General features: G+C 49.4%; 1 protein-coding gene across 1 annotated transcript in view; it reads right to left on the reverse strand.

Moving 5' to 3' along the window:
- RPL6 (ribosomal protein L6) overlaps window positions 1-7,074 on the reverse strand; it is an 83,049-nt gene that overhangs the window by 66,272 nt on the left and 9,703 nt on the right. The gene's annotated exons all lie outside the window — the stretch shown is intronic.

Here is a 7,074-nt window from a genome sequence, read left to right on the forward strand (position 1 = left end):
CCGGGCTCGCGGTGCACGCCGTTCTGCCAACCCAGCGGCCGAACGACCCAGCGACCTACCGACTTCCCCGGCCTCTCCGTCTCCAGCTTTTTCGGGAGCGCCCAGGGAGATGAGGCCCCGCCCCCGCCTCCCCACTCCCCCCCACTCAGGTGTGCACCCCTGGCTCAGGCGAGATCCCCCACCCTGGGCAGGACGTGAACGCGGACTCCCTGCTTCCACGTTCAAATGAGATGCGTGCAAAAGCCTGGGGCCCGAAGAGGCGCCACACACCTGTTCGTAGGCACTTGGTAGTTAACGGGCAATGCAGTCCTTGGAAATGTCATCCAGTCATTTCGACTCCTAGCCACTTAACCGGGAGGGGCGGGGTGCCAAGGCTGCAAGTGGTTATGAAAAGCTGTCGCCTCACCTTTCTCCTGCAGAGAGGCTCGTGGGTTGGAACCGCGCAGCTTGCAGGTAGCAGCCCAGGGTTTAACCCACTTGGCCATCCGGGCGCCTTCCTACCCCTCCTAGGTGCCTGATATTTCCTGGGTAATACTCAATACGCGCTCAAAACATGCTGAATATAAAGCCCTTTGCCACAAAGCTTAGCACCCGGTGCCTCCACAATTAATAAGTGTCCCCATGCATAGCAGTTATAAGTATTATGTTCCAAAAGTACTCAACTCTGATTGACATGCACCATAAAATATTCACACCATCCCATTTCTGTAAAAGCACAACTGCGTGTGCAGAGGAAACTGTGAAGACCGCATTGCAGATTATTAATGTGGACTGCTGGAGTGGGACAGGTCTGGGAGGAATGAGGTGAGATTGTTGTATTACTTTTATACTTTACAAAATAAATAGCGCAGGAAAAGCAAAAAACAAACCGAAAAAAGGTGCCCACCCTTTGACTCAGCTAGCTGTTCCACTTAGTGGAAGTTATCCTCATGAAATAACGGGACCCGTAAGCAAGGAAGTTTAAGTATAGACCGGGAATGTTTATCAGAGTAAAAAAAATGATAGTCCATCTAGATGTCCAATCCTATGGTATATTTGTAATGCAGACGCTTGAGACGTAATTCCCAATCATGTTGATGAATACTGATAGGGGTATTCCTGATGTATGGCTACATGGAAACTATTCAGGCTAAAAATAGTAAGAAAATGTTTACGTTTTATTTTAAGTGTTTCAGTATGTTTGCAGGAGCCCCGGTGGCTTCTTGTGTTAAGAGTTGAGCTGTTAACTCAAAGGTCAGCAGTTCAAAACTACCAGTTGTGCAAGGGGGAGAAAGATCAGGCTTTCTAACTCCTGGAAAGAGCTGTTTCTGGGGAACCCAAAGGGCAGTTCTACCTGGCTCTGTAGGTTCGCCCTGAGTCAGAATCGAATCAATACCAGTGAGGTTTTTTGGGTTAAGTATATTTGCATTTTGAAAAGATCTGTGCTTGTGTGTCTATAGGTATAAAATTTTATAGTGGGACGGTACCAGACTTAACATTTTGGTGACTCTGAGCAAATGTATTTGCAAGTGCAAAGGGGATTTTGTGGTTTATTGGGGCGGGGGGCCGGGGGAGAGTTGTAAATAATTTACAGATTTTCTTCCTTGAGCTCATCTTATTACTTTTGAACGGGGTAAAAATAAAATTTGAATCTCCAAAAAATAAGTCTTTATTCATTGTAGTATGGCTGGATGGCAGAGTTTTCACAGTAGGGTGCTCAGCAGTCAGTGTTGCCTTTGGGGGGGGGGGGGATGCCAATGTGACAGAGCAGAGCCAGAGCGGCCCCCTGGGGTTTTCTTGCCATCTTTGTGGAAGGAGGTCGCCAGGTCTTACTGCCACAGTGCTGCGTGATGAGTTTGAAACAACGTGTGGATAAGAAACTGAACTCTTAACCACTGTGCCACCAAGATTGCTGACGATACCTTAGCTGCATCTAACCCAAAAAAAGCAACTATTTGAAATTTGTGTAGGCTTGGGACCACTATAAATAATCATAGCTGTTTGCCTCCCGCACTGCCTTCCTCTCAAGCAATTATATGAACATTGCCCTGTGATGACAATCTCAGACTGCTTGCAACAACTCTTCCTTTCCTTGTCATGCTAATCATTCCCCTGACAACTGTGAAGCCCCTGGTAGGTAAGGAACCCTGGTGGCAAAGTGGATTATGTGTTGCGCTGTGAACCACAAGTTCAACAGTTAGAATCCAGTGTCTGCTCCGAGCTGTGTTAGACAGTTACAGTCTCAGAAACCCACAGGGGCAGTTCTAGTCTGTCCTATAGGGTTGTTAGGCGTCGGACCCAACTTAATGAACGGCAATGTGTTTGGTTTGGTGTTTTGAGCTGGGAGGGATGGGGACTGGAAATATCTGAATCCCTGACATAATAGATGGAAGGAAAAAAAAAAAAAGACTCCCTGCTCTTCTAGAGCCCGGGAGCTAGAACATTCCCAAGGGACCTGACTACTCTTCTTTGTTCAAGACAGAATTCCTGCTGCAAGACAGACATTGTTCCTGGAGAGGTGGCAGGGCTGAAGGAGGCAGCCAAGTCTTCTCCGGGAGAACTGAGCCATCGAGGGGGCCAACTGGAGAAGAAGCCAGAAGGCAATCCGTTCAGTCCTCAGAGCAGATCAGCGCACCCAAACCATAAGGCATGCCCATGGGAGCTTACAGCCCTTTGGCTCACCCTCTCCAGCACACTCGAAGCAGCCTGCCGGGGATGCTGCCGTTCACTCTTTCACTGGGACACTGAAGCGCCACACCAGCTACTTTGCCAACATACAGGGCCGACAGAGATCAAAGCTTTGGGTGGGCTGAGCCGGTTCCGACTCCTAGCTCCCTGATGTACTACAGAACCAAGCGCAGCCCCGGCCTGCGGCAGCCTCACCCCTATGGTTATGTTTGCGTCCATTGCTTCAGCCACTTGAGGATGATCTTTTTCTTTTTGCCGACCTTCCCTCCTAATGGGATGTCCAGAGTAAGTGAGCTGAAGTCTCGCCTTCCTCGATGCTGAGAACCGATCCGGCTGTGTTTCTTCCCTGACACGCTTGCTCTGCTCGTTCTTCTCGCCAACCTTGGTGGGTTCAATATACCTCCCCCAGCACGGTGACTCAAATGCCCCCAATGTTGCCCATCGAGAAGCTCTTAATCAATGACTTGCACCCCAATTAAAATAGAAAGTATGTCTCATGAACCCCTGAAAGTACCGCCCTGAAATAATCCGTATTACCTAACCGAAAAATGGCCGCTGAAGTCTTCTTCACATCAAACAATAGTTTAACTTAAACTAGTATTTTTTTTTTTTTAAGAAAAGGGTTGGCCTTGAGCCTTGGGCTCTTTAAGGTTGATCTGCATGATGTCAGATTGAGGACACTCATCCAAAAGATTAGCTAGGACCCTCAGGGTTCGTTCAGGTTCTTGGCAGGAGGCACAACTCAATCCAGGAGCATGGGCATGGGTGCCCAGCTGGAAGACTGTAAATTGATACCTGCTGTGTGATGCGTCTTTTTAACAACAACAAACGTAGACTTGAAAAGCGACCACCAGCAACAAAAGGAGAATTTAAAAATGAAGTGTCCATCGAAACTTGCAGTGGAACCCAGGCCTTGGATTGGAACCTGAGTCTGTACCTTCAGCTTCCTTGTTTGGCCTATTTTAAAAAAAAAAACAAAACCCTGTGCTCAAAGCTGCTAAAGGAATTGCCCCCCACCACGTTTTCAAAATGCTCACGTTTGAGGGTCTAAAGCAGTGGTTCTCCACCTTCCTTATGCCACGACCCTTTCTTACAGTTCCTCATGTGGTGGTGACCCCCAACCATAACATTATTTTCGCTGCTACTTCCTCACTGTCGTTTTGCTACTGTGATGAATCGTCATGTCAATATCTGATAGGCAGGATGTATTTTCATTGTTACCAATTGAACAATGAAAGCATAGTCATTAATCACAAAACATGTCATTATATATTGTGAAATATTTATTTATAATGACAAATACATGAAATGTTGTCTTGAAGCACGGTGTAGCATGGGTAACAGTCTTCACGCCGGGTACTCATATGTGGGCGTATCTGCATGTGGGTGGACCCACTTGGAGTCAGATAGAGGAGCGGTGTCTCAGTTCCTAAGATCATCAGAAATAATGTGTTTTCTGATGGTCTTAGGCGACCCCTGTGAAAGGGTCACTCGACCCCCAAGGGGGTCGCGACCCGGAAGTTGAAAACCCCTGGTGTAAAGTAACTCCTAGACGGTATCTCCTCACCAGGAGCCAAGCACCCCAGGACTGTAGACCTTTGTCCCAATGAATGAAAACAGCCCAGATCCAGGGCTCCGCATCTTTAGACTGCATAATTAATAGTTATTTAATATTTTAGTAACAGCAATTAATTAATCATAGGACTACACGGCTACCACTGTACCAATGATGAAACAGCCGAGGAATGAATATTTATAGAACACCACCACCACCCGGAAATAAGACCATTGACCGGGCATTTCTAGAACAGGTCAGCAAGACAAAGGAAGCCCCTTAGTCAAAAGAATTTAATGCTGGAAGCCTGGCGGCAGAGAATCCATGTTTCTAGCCAAGACAACACACACAGACACACAGACACACACACTGCATAGGAAAGGAGCACGGATTCACAGAAAGAAAAGGTGTGGTTTAAGATTTCCTTTAGGGGGAGTGGGATTGTCTTTTCCACTTTCCACTTAAGAAAGGGAGCTGGAGATGAGAAGAGGCGAGGGGGAAGTGCCACCTGGGCAGCCCTAAGTTGGAAGCAAAGAGGAAGGACAGACAGCAGAACAGCTGGTACCAGGTTGGACCTGGGTCTCCCGCTGAGGAGTGTGTATCCTCAAGAGGCAGCAGGCTTGTTGCTAGACACCTTCTCCCTGCGCCTTCACTGCTGACGCCATGCACGCTGGCCTTGGCTTGAGCTGAGCTGGGGCCCCGCTGGGATTTTGCCAGTCCTCTCACCTTTGGCTGGCTCGCCCGCCCCAGCCATCTATAACCAGCCTGCCATCTGCACTGCACCCACCGACATGTGAGTATGGCATGAAGCTAAGTGGCCCTTGATGAGCCTTAATCTCTGCTCGAAGGTAGTTTTTAGGCAAAGCGGCCAGGTTGATTTCAAACCTTTCAAAACATCAAGGACACACACACACACACACACACACACACACACACACTCAGACCCTGTGGGGAGATTATTTCCATCTCATTAATCACAGACTCGAAGAGCAAACACACGCACACCTAATCAAAATCCACCACCACCCCCACCTCCCCTCCAAGGATCTGCATGGCCCTGTTGGTTATCTGCTGTCAGGAAGGATTGTTTGGGCACATGGGTATGTCCATCGAGCAGCAGGGACAGGAAACCAGAGGAAAGGAAAGGGCTGTTTGAAAACACGGGAGGGAGGAGAGAAATTCTCTCCACGGAGCTCCACTGGGTGGTGGGAGCTAAAGGATAGGCCTCCACCCGCATAAAGCGCCCAAGGGTGAAGCAGCCTTCTCCAATGCAGCCCTCCTCTGCAGAAATCAGCCCCGGGGAGCAGGTGAAGCCAGCGAAGTTCTCTGCTGCCTCCTAGTGACCACCCGGAGGTCTTGCTGCACCAGGACGTTCAATTCTGACTTGCCAAGTTGCCCACTCCCTCCCCTCTTCTGCCAAACCTTCGAGAATGAGTGTCCCCCACTCCCCAAGAGGAAAAGTGGGTAAAAGTCATGGTTGTGGAGTTTGTGGAAGAGGGGAAAAAAATCACTGTGCGTTTTCATTCATTCTGTATTCACTGAATGCCGACTTTGTTGCGGAGCTTAGCGGGTCAGCATTTCAAACCACCCCCCATAGCTGCTCTGAGGGAGAAAGATGAGGCTTTCTAGTCCTGTAAAGGGTTACAGGCTCAGGAGCCCACGGGGGCAGTCCTACGCTGTCCTATAGGATCACTAGGTCAGTAGTGCCAGCTTTGAAAAGCCCTGACCCAGAAGGATCACTGAATTAATCGTGTGCTTTTTTCTTGGGGGAGGGCAGTGGCAGAGAGGGTCTGGGGGCAGCCATAGCCTATAGCGTGTGCAAAGACCAAGAGGTGAGAGAGGAAAGGTGGACAGGAGAGCAGAGTAATGAAAGCTAATACCGTAGGCACCGTGTATTCTTTGCCATGCGGACATCTGTGCTCTGCCCATAGACACAGACCAAGGGGGCAGGCGCCATCACTGTTTCCATTTTACAGATGGGGACCTGCAGCAAGCCCCTGAAGTTGGCAGTTTCACAGCCTGGGAGTGGCAGGGCGGGGATCTGAGCCCAGAGAAGCTAGTCTGGGAGCCGGAGTTCCCCACCACAGTCTCCACCAGCTGCCGCCCCCTTCTGAAACTGGGTCACCCGAGATTGGCATGGGGACACAGATCAGAGGAATGAGGCCTGAGAGGGAAAAGCAGGGGGTCCAACGGGGAAGCTAGGAGAGAGGCACATTTCCCAAAGGGTGGTGAGGTGTCCCTGAGAAAGGTGGGTAATGGAATCGCAGGTATTGGATTTGCATTTTAGAATAACAGAGGAGCTGTGGAGGCAGGTGCCTTGTGGGAAATGGGAGTGTTCCCAGTCCCGGTCTTCCTCGGAGCCGCTGAGAAACAGACTGGATGCTTTGCCAGGAGCAGGCTGGGCCCAGCCCAGGCACATTCCCCCAAACAGGGGGCTGACACTTTGATATGGAACCCCAGGAAGTAAAAAGAGGGGATTATGAAGATGCAACATATTTCCCAGGAATGGTTATGAATCCGTATTAATTAGGGCAGGGTTATCAATCTCTACAGGATATGGGTTAAAGGACTTCTGGCTTTCAAATCTCTTCTGAGTGGGCCTGGTGATATCTTTCCGGCCACTTTTGGTTCATTGAGGAGCCCCGGTGGTGTAGTGGTTACATGTTGGGCTGCTAACTGCAAGGTCAGCAGTTTGAGGCTGCTAAACTGCTCCTGGAGAGAAATACACAGGGCTTTCTACTCCCATCAAGAATTAGTCTCTGAGGGAGGGAAGGTGGGAGTGAGAGGGGGACAAAATGAGGAGCTGATACTAAGGGCTCAAGTAGAAAGAGAATGTTTTGAGAATGATGAGG

Source organism: Echinops telfairi, unplaced genomic scaffold (genome assembly GCF_000313985.2).
Source record: "Echinops telfairi isolate 266 unplaced genomic scaffold, ASM31398v2 ScPeMD7_7412;HRSCAF=8450, whole genome shotgun sequence".
NCBI classification, from domain to species: Eukaryota; Metazoa; Chordata; class Mammalia; order Afrosoricida; family Tenrecidae; genus Echinops; species Echinops telfairi.